We start from the raw sequence: 15962 nt of genomic DNA on the forward strand, positions 1-15962 counted from the left end.
AGAAAACCATAATTCAAAAGGACACATGCACCCCAATGTTCATTGCAGCACTATTTACAATAGCCAGGTCATGGAAGCAACCTAAATGCCCATCGACAGATGAATGGATAAAGAAGATGTGCACATATATACAGTGCAATATTACTCAGCCATAAAATAGGAATGAAATTGGGCCATTTTTAGAAATGTGGATGGATCTAGAGTCTGTCATATAGAGTGAAGTAAGTCAGAAAGAGAAAAATAAATATCGTATATTAATGCATATATGTGGAACCTAGAAAAATGGTACAGATGAACCAGTTTGCAGGGCAGAAATTGAGACACAGATGTAGAGAACAAACGTAGGGACACCAAGGGGGTAAAGTGGTAGGGGGTCATGGTGGTGTGATGATTTGGGAGATTGTGATATATATATATACTAATATGTATGAAATGGATAACTAATTTAAAAAAACAGCAGGTCTAATCCTATTAACATGACGAAAACTTGGCACCCCTATCAATCCGCTATCAAATCTCACCATCAATTAATTTAAGCCTAATACTATCTCTATCCATACTTTCTATTCTAGTCAGTGATTGAGGAGGATTAACTCAAACACAACTCCAAAAAATCATGGTCTAATCACCAATCGCCCTCATAGGATGAATGACAACCATCTTACTGTATAATCCAACTATAACCATCTTCAACCTAGTAATTTATATCATAATAACCTCACTATATTCATACTATTTATTCACAGCTCAACCACCACCACACTATCACTATGACACACATGGAACAAAACACATGTCATCACAACCCTCACCATAATCACCCTACTCTTAATAGGAGGACTCCCGCCACTATCAGGATTCATGCCTAAATGAATGATTATTCAAGAAATAACAAAAAACAATGCTACTATCTTACCTGCGTTATAGCCACCACAGCACTACTTAACCTGTACTTCTACATACGACTCACATACTCCACAGCATTAAATATATTCCCCTCCACAAACAGCATGAAGATAAAATGTTGAGTCTATGTATATTTTGGATATAACCCCTTACTGGATATATTGTTTGCAAATATCTTCTTCCATTCAGCACATGGCCTTTTCATTTTGTTGGTAGTTTCCTTCACTGTACAAAGACATTTTAGTTTGATGTAGTCTCATTTGTATATTTTTGATTTTGTTTTCCTTGCCTGAGGAGGCATATCCCCAAAATATTGCTGAGGGTCAAGGTCAAAGAATATACTGCCTATGTTTTCTTCTAGGAGTATTGTATTATGGTTTCAGGTCTTACATTAAGTCTTTAATCCATTTTGAGTTTATTTTTCTGCATGGTGTGAGAGAGTAGTCAATTTGACTCTTTTTCATGTAGCTGTTCAGTTTTCCCAACCCCATTTATTGAAGAAACTGTCTTTTCTCCATTATATTTTCTTGCCTTCTTTGATGTAGGTTAATTGCCCATCTAATTGTGGGTTCTTTCTGAGCTCTCTATTTTGTTCCATTGATCAATGTGTCTGTTTTTGTGCCAATATCATACTATTTTGATTACAGTAGCTTTGCAGTATAGTCTGAAGCCAGGGAGCATGATACCTCCAGCTTCGTTCTTCATTCTCAAGATCGTTTTGACTGTTGGGGGTCTTTTGTGTTTCCATACAAATTTCAGAATTATTTGTTCTAGTTCTGTGAAAAATGCCATTGGTATTTTGATACGAATGGAATTGAGTCTGTAGATTGCCTTGGGTAATATGGTCATTTTAACAATATTAATTATTCCAATCCATGAACACGGTATATATTTCCATTTCTTGTGTCATTTTCAATTTCTTTCTTCAGCGTCTTATAGTTTTCTGAGTACAGGACTTTTACCGCCTTAGATTTATTCCTAGGTATTTTATTCTTTTTTATCAGCTTATAAATGGGATTGATTTCTCAGTTTCTCTTTCTGATAGTTTGTTGTTAGTGTATAGAAATGCAACAGATTACTATATTAATTTTGTATCCTGCAATTTTACCAAATTCATTGATGAACTGTAGTGGTTTTTTAGTGCATCTTTAGGATTTTCTATATAGTGTCACGTCATCTAAAATAGTGACAGTTTTACTTCTTCCCTTCCAATTTGGATGTCTTTTATTTCTTTTCCTTGTCTGATTGCTCTGGTTAGGACTTCCAACATTATGTTGAATGAAAGTAGTGAGTGAGGGTATCCTTGTCTTGTTCCTGATCTTAGATGAATGCTTTAAGATTTTCATCATTATGACATTAGCTGTGGGCTTACCATATATGGTCTTTATTATATTGAGTTATGTTCCCTCTATATTCACTTTGTTGAGAGCTTTTTCTCATAAATGGTGTTGAATTTTGTCAAAAGCTTTTTCTGTGTCTATTGTGATGAGTGTATGATTTTTATTCTTCAATCTGTGACTGTGGTGTATCACACTGAATGATTTGCTGATACTGAACCATTCTTGCATCACTGTGATAAATCCCACTTGATCATTATGTATAATACTTTCAATGAATTATTGAATTTGGTTTTCTAATGTTTTATTGAGGATCTTTGCATCTGTGTTCCTCAGTGACACTGGCTTGTAATTTTTTTTCTTGGTATCTTTGCCTGGTTTTGGTGTCAGTGTGATGCTGGCCTTTTAGAATGAGTTTGGACGTGTTCCTTCCTCTGAAAATTTTTGGGATAGTTTGAAATGGATAGGTGTTAACTCTTGTTTAACTGTTTGGTAGAAATGACCTGTGAAACCATCTGGTCTTGGACTTCTGTATGTTGGGAATTTTTTAAGTTGCTGATTCAATTATATTACTGGTAATTTGTCCATTCATATGTTCTATTTCTTCTTGACTCACTCTTGGAAGATTGTACATTTCTAGGAATTTGTTCATTTCTTCTAGGATGTCACTTTTATAGGCATATAATTGTTTGTAGTAAACTCTTATGAGACTTTTTATTTCTGTGGTGTCAGTTGTAACTTCTTTTTCATTCCTGATTTTATTTATTTGGACTCTTTTTTTCTCAGTGAGTCTGGTTAAAGGTTTATCATTTTTATTTTATCAACTTTTCAAAAATCCAGCTTTAGTTTTATTGATCTTTCCTACTGTTTTTTAAATTTCCATTTCATTAATTTCTGCTTTAGTATTTATGATTTCTTTCCTTCTACTATTTTTGGGTTTGTTTATTCTTCTTCTATTTCCTTTAGGTATAAGGTAAGTTTTTTGTTTGTTCGTTTGTTTTGTTTTTAGCATTTTCTCCTTTTCCTGAGGTAGAAAATTCCTATAAACTGGTTTTGCTGCATTCCATAGATTTTATGAGGTGTTAAAGTCCCTTACTATTATTGTATTGTTGTCAATTTCTCCCTATATGTATGTTAATATTTGCTTTATGTATTTAGGTGTCTTTATGTTGGGTGCATATATATTTATGATTGCTGTATCTTCTTGTTGGATTGATCCTTTAATCATTACGTAGTGTAACTTTTGTCTCTGTCCCTGGCACAGTCTTTGTTTTAAAGTCTATTTTGTCTGATATAAGTATTGCTAACCTGGCTCTCTTTCCATTTCCATTAGCATGAAATACCTTTTCCATCCTCTCACTTTCAGTCTGTGTGTGTCTTTAGATCTGAAGTGAGTCTCTTGTAGGCAGCATAAAGATGGATCTTGTTTTTGTATCCATTCAGCCACCCTTTATCTTTTGATTGGAGCATTAGTCCATTTACATTTAAAGTATTATTGATAGATATGTGCTTATTGCTATTTTGTTAATTGGTTTGGGATTGTTTTTTAATTCATTTTTGTTCGTTCTTCTTTTGTTCTCGTCTCTTGTTATTTAATGACTATCTTTAGTGTTATGTTTGAATACCTTTTACTTTTTTACATGGCTACCTATTATAGATTTTTGATTTGTAGTTATCATGAGGTTTATGTATAGCAATCTATACAGATGTGATTATTTTAAGCTGCTGATCTCTTAAGTTCAAATTCATTTTAACAACAGTATTACTCCCCTCTCCCAACATTTACTGTTCTTAACATAATATTTTACATCTAGTTGTTTTTTGCATCCCTTAACTACTTATTGCAGATATAGGTGATTTTACTCTGTCTTTTTTTTTTTTTTTTTTTTTTGCAGTACGCAGGCCTCTTACTGTTGTGGCCTCTCCCGTTGCGGAGCACAGGCTCCAGACATGCAGGCTCAGCGGCCATGGTTCATGGGCCTAGCCACTCCACAGCATGTGGGATCTTCCTGGACTGGGGCATGAACCCATGTCCCCTGCATCAGCAGGCAGACACTCAACCACTGTGCCACCAGGGAAGCCCACTGTATTTGTCTTTTAACCTTCCTATTAGATTTATATGTGGTTTATTTAATATGTTTACTGTGTATTTGCCTTTACCAATAAGATGTTTTCTTTTGTAATTTTCATGTTTCTAGTTGTGGCCTTTTCTTTTTCACTTAGAGAAATCCCTTAATACTTTTTAAAAGCTAGTTTGGTGGTAGTGAGCTCTTTTAGCTTTTGCTTGCTGTAAAACTCTTTCTCTCTTCCATAAATCTGAATGAAATCCTTGCCAGGTAGAGTATTCTTTGTTGTAGGTTTTTCCCTTTTATCACTTTAAATATATTGTGCCACTCTCTTCTGGACTGCAAAGTGTCTGCCAAAACATCAGCTGATAGCTTTGTGGAGCTCCCTTGTAAGTAACGTGTTGCTTTTCCCTTGCTGCTTTTAATATTTTCTCTTTACCTTTAATTTTTATTTTAATTACAATGTATCTTGGTGTGGTCCTCTTTGGATTGAACTTAGTTGGGACTTGCTTTCCTTGGTGCACTTGCACGTCTGTATCCTTTCCCAGGTTAGGGAAGTTTTCAGCTATGTCTTCAAATATGTTCTCTTACACTTTCTCTCTCTATTCTTCTCGGGAACCCCTATAATGGGAATGTTAGTTACTCTTGATGTTGTCTCAGATGTCTCTTAAACTCTTAAAGAAATCATACATGTCTTTTTATTCTTTTTTTTTTTTTTTTCTGTTCAGGTGCAGTGATTTCCACTCCTCTGTCTTCCAGCTCACTGATCCATTCCTTTGTATCATCTAACCTCCTGTTGATTCATTCTAGTGTATTTTACATTTCAGTTATTATTTTCTTCATCTCTTTGGTTCTTCTTTTTATTTTCTAACTTTGTTAAAATCTTCTAACTTCTTACCCTGTTCATCCACTCTTATCCCAAGTTCTTTGATCATCTTTACAATCATTACCCTGAACTGTTTATTGTGCAGATTGATAACTCCATTTCACTTAGTTCTTCTTCTGGGGTTTTATATTGTTCCTTCAGTTTGAACATGTTCTTCTGTCACCTCATTTTGCCTGATTTGCTATTTTTATTTCTATGTATTTTGAGGTTGGCTACATTTCCCAAACTTGGATAAATGGCCTTTTTAAAAAATATCCTCTGTGTCCCAGCAATGCACCCCACTCTTGTCACCAGAGCAATATTCTCTAGGGGTGCCTCCATATGGGCTGCATTGGTACTTCTGTTGTGGCGAGCTGACAACTGTGGGTGGCCTGGTAGATGTGGCTAGCCCCCATTCTGTTTGGTTGCCAGCTATGCCTTGTGTGGAGGCTCCCAGCCACTAGTGGGTGGGGCCAGGTAACAAAATGGCTGCCTGCATAGCCCCAGGGTGGTCTCAGTCTAGTGCTGGCTTACTGGTGAGCAGAGCTGGGTCCCAGTGTCTCTCAGTGCAGGGTTTCTGGTGTTCCAGGGCTAGTGTTGGTGCACGGGTGTGTGTGGCCAAGTCCTGGGCCCTCTGGTAGACAGGGCATTGTCCTGAGCAGCAGTGGCTCAGGGAGTCTTAAGGAAACAGCCTGCTAGTGGTTTGGGCTGTGCCCCCACCTGGCTAGTTGCTTTTTATCTTGTGATGAGAACTCTTAGGCTTTACTCTCGTAACAACTTTCATATATAACATACAACAGTGTTACTTATCATGTTGTACATACATCCGTAGTACTTATTTATGTTGTAACTGGAAGTTTGTACCTTTTGGCTACCTATATCAAATTACCCCTACCTCCACACCCCATATCTGTAACAACAAACCTGATCTCTTTATCTATGAGTTCGTTTGTTTGTTTTTGAAGTATAATTGACCTGTAACACTATGTTAGTTTCTGTTGCACAACATAGTGATTTGATCTTTCTATACATTTCAAAATGATCACAATTGTCTTGTTACCATATGTCACCATACAAAGGTATTACATTGCTATTGGCTATATTCCCCATACTGTACATTTCATAACCATACCTCATTTATTTTGTAACTGGAAGTTTGTACCTCATAATCTCCTTCAGCTATTTCACTCATTCCCCCCCACCCCCTCCCCTCTGCCAACCACCCCTTTGGTCTCTGTATCTATAACTCTGTTTCTGTTTTGTCATGTTTATTCATTTGTTATTTTCTCTTTAGTTTCCACATACATGAAATCATACAATATTTTATTTTTAAATTTATTTTTATTTTTTATTTTTGGGCCACACTGCACAGCATGTGGGATACTAGTTCCCCAACCAAGGGTTGAAGCTGTGCCCCCTGCAGTGGAAGCATGGAGCCTTACCCACTGGATTGTCAGGGAATTCCCATACAGTATTTTCATTTCTGTGTCTGACTTATTTCACTTAGCATAAGACCTTCTAGTTCTATTCATGTTGTCGTAAATGGCAAGATTTCATTCCTTTTTAAGGCTGAGTAATATTCCATTTTGTGTGTGTGTGTGTGTGTGTGTGTGTGTGTCACATCTTTATTCGTTTATCTATTGATGTGAACTTAGGTTGCTTCCATAGCTTGGCTATTGTAAATAATGCTGAAATGAACATAGGGGTGCATATATCTTTTTGAACTAGTGTTTTCATTTTCTTTGGAAAAATACCCAGAATTAGAATTCCTGGATCATATGGTAGTTCTACAGTAAGTCCCCTACATATGAACCTTCAAGTTGTGAACTTTCAAAGATGCAAACATGCTTTCAGAGTGAGTGAAATTGCAGCTTGCCCTCCGTCTCCTATTGCTGATCATCCTTTAGCTCTACCATCTCCCACCTTCTCTCCCTCCTCCAGTCAGTAACTCTTCTTGCCTGTTCACTCGATTCCAGCTCCTGTATGCTAGCTGTTATACTGTACTACTGTACTTTTCAAGGTATTGTACTGTAAGATTAAAAATGTTGTCTTTATTTTTTGTGTTTGTTTGTTTTTATGTATTAATTGTGTGAATAGTATTATAAACCTATCACAGTACAGTACTACATAACTAGCTGATTGTGTTATTTGGGCACCTAGGCTAACTTTCTTGGACTTAGGAACAAACTGAACTTATGAACACGCTCTTGGAATGGAACTTGCTCATAAGTAGGGGATTTACTGTATTTTTAATTTTTTGAGGAACCTCCATACTGTTCTCTGTAGTGGCTGTGCCCCTTTATGTTCCCACCAAGAGTTTATAAGCGTCTCCTTTTCTCCACATCCTCAACAACACTTGTTATTTCTTGTCTTTAGGATGATAGCCATTCTGACAGGTGTGAGGTGATATCTCATTGTGGTTTTGATTTGCATTTCCCTGATGATTAGTGACATTGAGCATCTTTCCATGTGTTTACTGGCCATCTGTATGTCTTCTTTGGAAAAATGTCTATTCATGTCCTTATCCCATTTTGTAATCAGGTTGTTTTTTTTTGGCTGCACTGCATGGCATGTGGGAATTTCCTGACCAGGGATTGAACTTTTCATGTGCACCTTGGCTATCTGCATGTCCTTATTGGAGAAATGTCTATTCAGTTCTTCTGCCTTTTTTTTTTTTTTTTTTTACCTAGTATGTAACTCTTTATTGAAAGTATCTTGCATTTGTGACTGATGCTTTCTGGGTTATGCCACACATTTTAACATTAAAGGTTAAATTATTTTTTACATGCAATTAGTGTTTATGGTTTTCCCCACATAGGATTACTGATTATAAAAAGATGACAAACTGCTTGGGTTAAGTGTCTTCTTTAATTGAAAAGCCAGCAAACTGTCTAATTCTATTTCCTCCCAAACTATAAACTGAGTAGAAACTGAGCCTCTAGCCAACATATTCAAAGTTGATAGGATTAAAAATGCAAAAACAAGTCCTCAGATCCAGTTAAGGGAGCGCTGCTACATACAGGCTAATCAATACCAGCCGTACTCTGACTCCAGGAAGCTGGAAGACATTCTGGTAACCCCACTCTAATAGCATTTACTTCATGTAGCCTTTTTCCAGTTTCCAACTCATAAATAAAGATAATATGTTAATTCTATTTCAGAAAATTTTTTGCAAGTTGTTTTATTTACAATGCCAAGTCACTAAACTAAATGTAACTGGACAATAAACTAGGCAGAAATTGCTTTACAAAAAGACGGAAAGCCCAAAATGCCACTTTCTATAGAAAACCTACAGTTCAATTTTATTCAGAGCAAAGAAAAAAGAACTTTTGGCCATACTAGAAGAAACTGAGACATAAGTTTGGAATCTGTACTGAAACTACACATGTAATGAGGGCAACATTCTGCTAATACAACTGATTTGCTGCTGCATTTGTGGACTGTTTTTCTAATATTAACAATTATAAACAAAGCAGTTCCACTAGTATTTGGAACAATCCTTACAGTGTTACAGCATCAAACACAAAATTTCACTTCTCCTCCCACCACTAGTTCTCTTTGCGTACCTGGGCTTCCTCTTCTTCAGTAAAATCATTTTTGATGTTGAATGTCTTTCGAATCTCCTCAGGAGTTTTCCCCTTGATCATATTGGCAACAGTCTTGCAGGTAACATCAAGCAAACCTTTGATGTCTAAGTAGTTTGCTACCAGTATAAGCTCAAAAATATTCCTTGGTCAACTTTCAGGAGGAGGATCATCCTTGTGGTTGGTGCACCACTGAATGACCTTTTTTTTAATATTGCTGCATTAACATTTGTCAAGCGACTCGATCATCATCTCCTTCATCATCCATTCCCAAGTCTTCCAAAATGGTCTTAATAGTCACAGATTGTTTTGCAATTTCAACATCAACTTCAAATATCTCTTCACCAGAACTCTGCAGCTTAATTGAAGGCGTGGTGTTAGGACTCAAGGAGATGGCGGGCCAGAGGCTGATGAGAGCAGGGCAGCATCTGCAAAAAGAAAAACAGAAAAGCGGAGAACAAGGTCAACACCCTGCATATTTTTTAATAGGTTTTTTTTTTTGGTGATGAGTTGTATGAGTTCCTTGTACATTTTGGATATTAACCCCTTATCGGTCTTTCATTTGCAAATATTTTCTCCCATTCAGTAGATTGTCTTTTTGTTTTGTCAGTGGTTTCCTTTGTTGTGCAAAAGCTTTTAAGTTTAATTAGGTCCCATTGGTTTATTTATTTATTTGTTTTGTGATACGCAGGCCTCTCACTGCTGTGGCCTCTCCCGTTGCGGAGCACAGGCTCCAGACGCACAGGTTCAGCGGCCATGGCTCACGGGCCCAGCCGCTCTGCGGCATGTGTGATCTTCCCGGACTGGGGCATGAACCTGTGTCCCCTGCATCGGCAGGCGGACTCTCAACCACTGCACCACCAGGGAAGCCCCCATTGGTTTATTTTTGCTTTTATTTCCTTTGCTTTAGGAGACATATCCAAAAAATATTGCTATGATTTATATCAAAAAATGTTCTGCCTATGTTTTCTTCTAGGAGTTTTATGGCTTCCAGTCTTACATTTAGGTCTTTAACCCATTTTGAATGTTTTTGAGTATGTTTTGAGAAAATGTTCTCATATCATTCTTTTACAAGTAGCTTTCTAGTTTTCCCAGCACCACTTATTGAAGAGACTGTCTTTTCTCCATTGTATATTCTTGCCTCCTTTGTCAGAGATTAATTGACCATAAATGCATGGGTTTATTTCTGGAATCTATTCTGTTCCATTGATCTATGTGTCTGTTTTTGTGCCAGTACCATACTGCTTTGATAACCATAGCTTTGGGGTGTAGCCTGAAGTCAGGGAGCATGATTTCTTTTGCTCTGCTCTTCTTTTTCCAGATTGTTTTTGCTACTTGGGGTCTTTGTATTTCCATACAAATTTTAGAATTATTTGTTCTAGTTCTGTGAAAAATGCTCTTGGTATTTTCATAGGGAGTACATTGAATGTGTAGGTTGCCTTGGGTAGTATGTTCATTTCAGCAATATTAATTCTTCCAATCTAAGAACACAATATATCTTTCCATCTGTGTTGTCTTTAATTTCTTTCATCAGTGTCTTATAGTTTTCTGAGTATAGGTTTTTACATCCTTAAGTAGGTTTATTCCTAGGTATATTATCCTTTCGATGTGATGGCAGATGAGATTGTTTCCTTAATTTCTGTTTCTGATAGTTCATTGTTAGTGTATAGAAATGCAATAGATATTTGTATATTAAGTTTGTATCCTGCAACTTCACAGATTTTGTTGCTGAGCTCTAGTAGTTTTCTGATGGTGTCTTTAGGATTTTCTATGTGAGGTATCATGTCATCTGCAAACAGTGAAAGTTTTACTTCTTCCTTCCCAACTTGGATTTTTTAAATTTCTTTTTCTTGGCTGACTGCTGTGGCTAGCTCTTCCAATATTATTTTGAATAAAACTGGCAAGAGTGAGCATCCTTGTCTTGTTCCTGATCTTAGAGGAAATGCTTTCAGTTTTTCACCATTGAGAATGATGTTTGTTGTGGGTTTTTTGTATATGGCCTTTATTATATTGAGATGGGTTCCCTTTATGCCCACTTTCTGGAGATTTTTTATCATAAATTGTATTGAATTTTGTCAAAAGCTTTTTCTGCATTTATTGAGATGATCATATGGTTTTTATTTTTTCAATTTGTTAATGTGGTATATCACATTAATTTGTGGATATTGAAAAATTCTTGCATCCCTGAGACAAATCCCACTTGATTGTGGTGTATAATCCTTTTACTGTATTGTTGAATTCAGGTTGCTAATATTTTGTTGAGGATTTTTACATCTAGATTCATCAGTGATATTGGCCTGTAATATTCTTTTTCTGTGATATCTTTGTCTGGTTTTGGTATCAGGGTGATGGTGGCCTCATAGAATGAGTTCAGAAATATTCCTTCCTCTGCAATTTTTGGAATAATTTCAGGAAAGGTGCAAACTCTTCTCTAAATATTTGATAGAATTCACCTGTGAAGCCATCAGGTCCTGGACTTTTATTTGTTCAGAGTTTTAAAATTACTGATTCAGTTTCATTACTGGTAATTGGTCAGTTCAAATTTTCTATTTCTTCCTGGCTCAGTCTTGGGAGAGTGTACATTTCTAAGAATTTGTCCATTTCTTCTAGGTTGTCCATATTATTGGTGTATAGTAGTTCATAGTAGTCTCTTATGATCCTTTCTATTTCTGTGGTGTCAGTTGTACCTTCCCCTTTGTCACTTCTGATTTTATTGATTTGGGCCCTCTCCCTTTTTCTTGATGAGTCTGGCTAAAGGTATCATTAAAAAAATCTTTTCAAAGAATTAACTTTTAGTTTCATTGATCTTTTCTACTGAGTTTTTAGTCTTTATTTTATTTATTTGTGCTCTGATCTTTATGATTTCTTTACTTCTACTAAATTTGGGTTTTGTTTGTTCTTCTTTCTCTAGTTGCTTTAGGTGTAAGGTTAGGTTGTTTATTTGAGATTTTTCTTGTTTCCTGAGGTATGCTTATATCTCTACAAACTCCCCTCTTAGCACTGCTTTTTACTGCTTCGCATAGGTTTTGGATTGTTATGTTTTCATTTTCATTTGACTCTAGGTAATTTTTAGTTTCCTCTTTGATTTCTTCAGTGATGCATTGGTTATTTAGTAGCATATTGTTTAGTCTCCAGATGTTTGTCAGCTTTTTTTCAGTTTTTTTTTCTTATTGTTAATTTCTACTGTCATTGTGTTGTGGTTGGAAAAGATGCTTGATATGATTTCACTTTTATTAAATTTACCAAGGCTTGTTTTGTTGCCTAGCATGTGATCTATCCTGGAGAATGTTCCATATGCACTTGAAAATAAAGTGTACTCTGTTGCTTATGGATGCTCTCTATATATCAATTAATTACATCTGGTTTAATGTGTCATTTAAGGCCAGTAATTCTTTATTGATTTTCTCTCTGGATGATTTGTCCATTGATGTAAGTTGGAAGTTAAAGTCCTCTACTATTATTATGTTACTGTCAATTTCTCCCTTTACGTCAATAAAATTTTCTGTAATACATATATACAATAAGTGTTCCTATGTTTGGTGCATTATTATAGTCTTTGTTTTAAAGTCTATTTTGCCTAAGTATACATAACCTGGCTTTCATTTGTTTCCATTTATATGAAATACCTTTTCCATCCTCTCACTTCCAGTCTGAGTGTGTCTTTAGATCTGAAGTGAGCATCTTGTAGGCAGCATATGTATGGGTCTTGGTCTTATTATCCACTCAGCCACTCTATATCATTTTATTGGAGCATTTAGTCCATTTCCATTTAAAGGAATTATTGATAGGTATGTACTTATTGGTATTTTGTTAATTGTTTTTCAATTTTTAAAAATTATTTTTTGTTCCTTTCTTCTTCTTTGTTCTTCTCTCTTCCTTTGTTATTTGATAACCATGTTTGATTTTACATTTGGATTCCTTTCTCTTTTTTTGTGTGTATCTATTTGAGATTTTTGGTTTATGGTTATCATGATATTTATAAATCCATGAGTATTTTACATTGATGCTGTTAAGTTCAAGCACATTTTAACAACACTGCATTTTTTACTCCCCTTCCCTCTTTTAATGTTTTTGACATCATGCTTTTCATCTATTTGTTTTTTTTGTTTCTTCTAACTACTTTTTGTGGATATAGGTTATTTTACTATTTTTGTTATTTAATATTCCTTCTAATTTTGTAAGTGGTTCATCTACTATCTTTACCTTCACCAATGAGATATTTCCTTTTTAAGTTTTCATATTTCTAGTTGGGATATTTTCCACTTAAAAGAGTCCCTTTAAGATTTCCTGTAGAGATGGTTAGATGGTAGTGAACTCTTTTAGATTTTGCTTGTCTGTAAAACTGTTTATATTTCCTTCAAATCTGAATGATATCCTTGTCAGGTAGCGTATTATTTGTTGTAGGTTTTTCTCTTTCATTACTTTAAAATTATTGTACCGTTCCCTTTTGGCCTGCAGTTTCTGCTGAATATTCAGCTGATTGTCTTACAGGAGTTCCCTTGTATGTAACTTGTTGCTTTTTCCCTTGCTGCTTTTAATATTCTCTCTTTTTCCTTAACTTTTGCCATTTTAATTCAATGCGTCTTGATTTGTCTTCTTTGGGTTGATATTCTTTGTGGCTCTCTGTGCTCCCTTCACCTAGATAACTGCTTCCTTTCTCAGGTTAAAGAGATTTTCAACTATTAAGTCTACAAATATGTTATCAACCCCTTTCTCTCTTTTCTCATTCGGAGACCCCTATAATGGGAATGTTAGTACATTTAATTTTGTCCTAGAGGTCCTTGAAACTGTCCTCATGTTTTTAAAATTTTTTCTTTCTTCTGATCAACTTGAGTGATTTCCACTACTCTGTCTTCCAGTTCACTTATCCATTTCTTTGTATTATCTAATCAATTGTTGATTCCTTCTAGTGTATTTTTTGAGTTATTGTCTTCTTCATCTCTGTTTTGTTCTTCTTAATATTTTCTAACTCTCTGTTAATGTTCTCACCCTGTTTGTTCAATCTTCTCCTGAGTTTATTCAGCATCTTTTTGATCATTAGCTTTAACTATTTTTGGACAAATTGCTTATCTCCATTTGGCTTTGTTCTTCTGGTGCTTTGTCTTCTTCCTTCATTAAAAATTTTTTCTCTGTCACTCCATTTGGCCTGATTATCTATTTTTATTTTATATATTAGGTAGGTCAGTTACATTTCCTGATCTTGGAGAAGTGACCTTATGTAGGAGACATTCTGTAGGTTCCAGCAGCACACTCCCCTCTGTTCACCAGAGCTATATGCTCTAGTGGTGTCTCCTATGTGGGCTGAATGGGCTCTCTGTATTGGTGGGTCCAACTATTATTGTGGGCACACTGATGAGTTTGACTGGCTCCTGGCCCATTTGGTTGCCAGGTTCTGCTTTATTCAGGGGCTGCTGGCTGCTTGTAGGCGGGTCAGCATGCCAGGGGAACTGGCTGAAGTCCTAGAATCCTAGAACTGGTGTTTGCCTGTTGGTTGCCAAGGCCTGTTTCAAAAGCTAGTGCTGAACCACTGGTGGTTGGTGTTAGATCTTTGGGCTGCTGGCTGTGGGTATCAAGGTGTCTCTAGCCTGTTGTCCACCTGCTGGTGGGCCAGCTTAGGGCTCAGGTGGTCCATAGCCTGCTGTCCACCCACTGGTGCATGAGGACAGGTTCCCAGGCTAGTGTTGGCCTTTGGTAGTATTACTGTTTTAACAATATTAATTCTTCTGATTCATGAACACAGGATCCTTTCCATTTATTTATGTCTTATTCAATTTCTTTCATCAATGTTTTTTAGTTTTCAGAGTAGACCTCTTTCAACTCCTTAGTTAAATTTATTACTAAGTATTTTATTATTTTTTATGCAATTGTATACGGGATCAATTTCTTTTAGTCTTTTTCTGAAAATTCTTTGTTTATGTATAAAAATGCTACTGTTTTTCTGTATGTTAATTTTGCATCCTGCAACTTTAATGAATTCATTGATTAAATCTAACAGTTCTTTGCTTGAGTTTTTAGTATTTTCTCTATATAAAATCTTTATCAGCAAATAGAGACAATTTTACTTCTTCTTTTCCAATTCTGATTCTTTAAATTTCTTTTCATTGCCTGATTGCCCTACCTAGGACTTCTACTACTATGTTCAATAGGAGTGGTGAGAGTGGGCACATTTGTCTTTTTTCTGATCTTAGAGGAAAAGCTTTCAACCTTTCATCATTGGGTATGATGTTAGCTATGGGCTTATCATATATGGCCTTTATTATATTGAGGAATGCTCTTTCTATGCCTAATTTGTTAACAGTTTTTATCATGAATGGATGTTGTCAGATGCTTTTTCTACTTCTATTTAGATGATAATATGGTTCTTTTCTTTCATTCCACTAATGTGATGTATCACATTGATTCATTTGTGTATGTTGGACCAGCCTTACATCTCAGGGATAAATCACAGTTGATCATGGTGTATGGTCCTTTTACTGTGCTGCTGAATTTGTTTTGCTAGTATTTTACTGAGAATTTTTTACATTTATATTCATCAGGGGTAATGGCTAGTAGTTTCCTTTACTAGTAATATCCTTTTCTGGTTATGGTATCAGAAAAACGCTGGCTTCATAAAATGAAGTTGGGGGTGTTTCCTCCTCTTTGATTTTTTTTAACAGTTTGAGAAGAATTCGTGTTATTTCTTCTTTAAATGTTTGATAAAATTACCAGTGAAGCCATCTGGTCCTGGGATTTTCTTTGCTGGTAGATTTTTGATTACTGATTCAATCTCCTTATTAGTAATTAGTCTCTTCAGATTTTTTATTTCTTCCTGATTCAGTAAGAAATTTCTGAATTTCTTCAGTCAGTAAGTTGTATGTGACTCAGAATTTTTCCATTTCATCTAGGTTGTCCAGTTTCTTGGTGTATAGTTTTTCATTCATTCTAATTTTTAAAAAGGTTTTAGATATTAGGTTTATATTGTTTGATTTCCCTTTGAATTCTCCTTTAAAAATCTCCATATTTTAAGTGGAATAACATATAAGTAATCACAATTTTCTAGTGAGTTTTAAAACATTGCTGAGTAAAATTTCAGTTACCTTCTCTGAGGCTTTATCACCTGGAAGACAAGAAACAACTGTTTCTGATATAGTGAAGACAATATTCAATCTAATCTTCTGTCTAGGAATATCTCTATCCAAAAGAAAGCAGTTTAGTTGCTTTGAGA

The 15962-nt window shown here is 35.5% G+C and overlaps 1 pseudogene; it reads right to left on the bottom strand.

Moving 5' to 3' along the window:
• Positions 1 to 8704: 8704 nt before the first annotated feature.
• The window catches only part of LOC114886134, a 32228-nt pseudogene continuing 24970 nt past the window's right edge, over positions 8705 to 15962 (bottom strand).

Source organism: Monodon monoceros, unplaced genomic scaffold, assembly GCF_005190385.1.
Source record: "Monodon monoceros isolate NGI ecotype Baffin Bay Population unplaced genomic scaffold, NGI_Narwhal_1 Super_Scaffold_6, whole genome shotgun sequence".
Classification (NCBI taxonomy): domain Eukaryota; kingdom Metazoa; phylum Chordata; class Mammalia; order Artiodactyla; family Monodontidae; genus Monodon; species Monodon monoceros.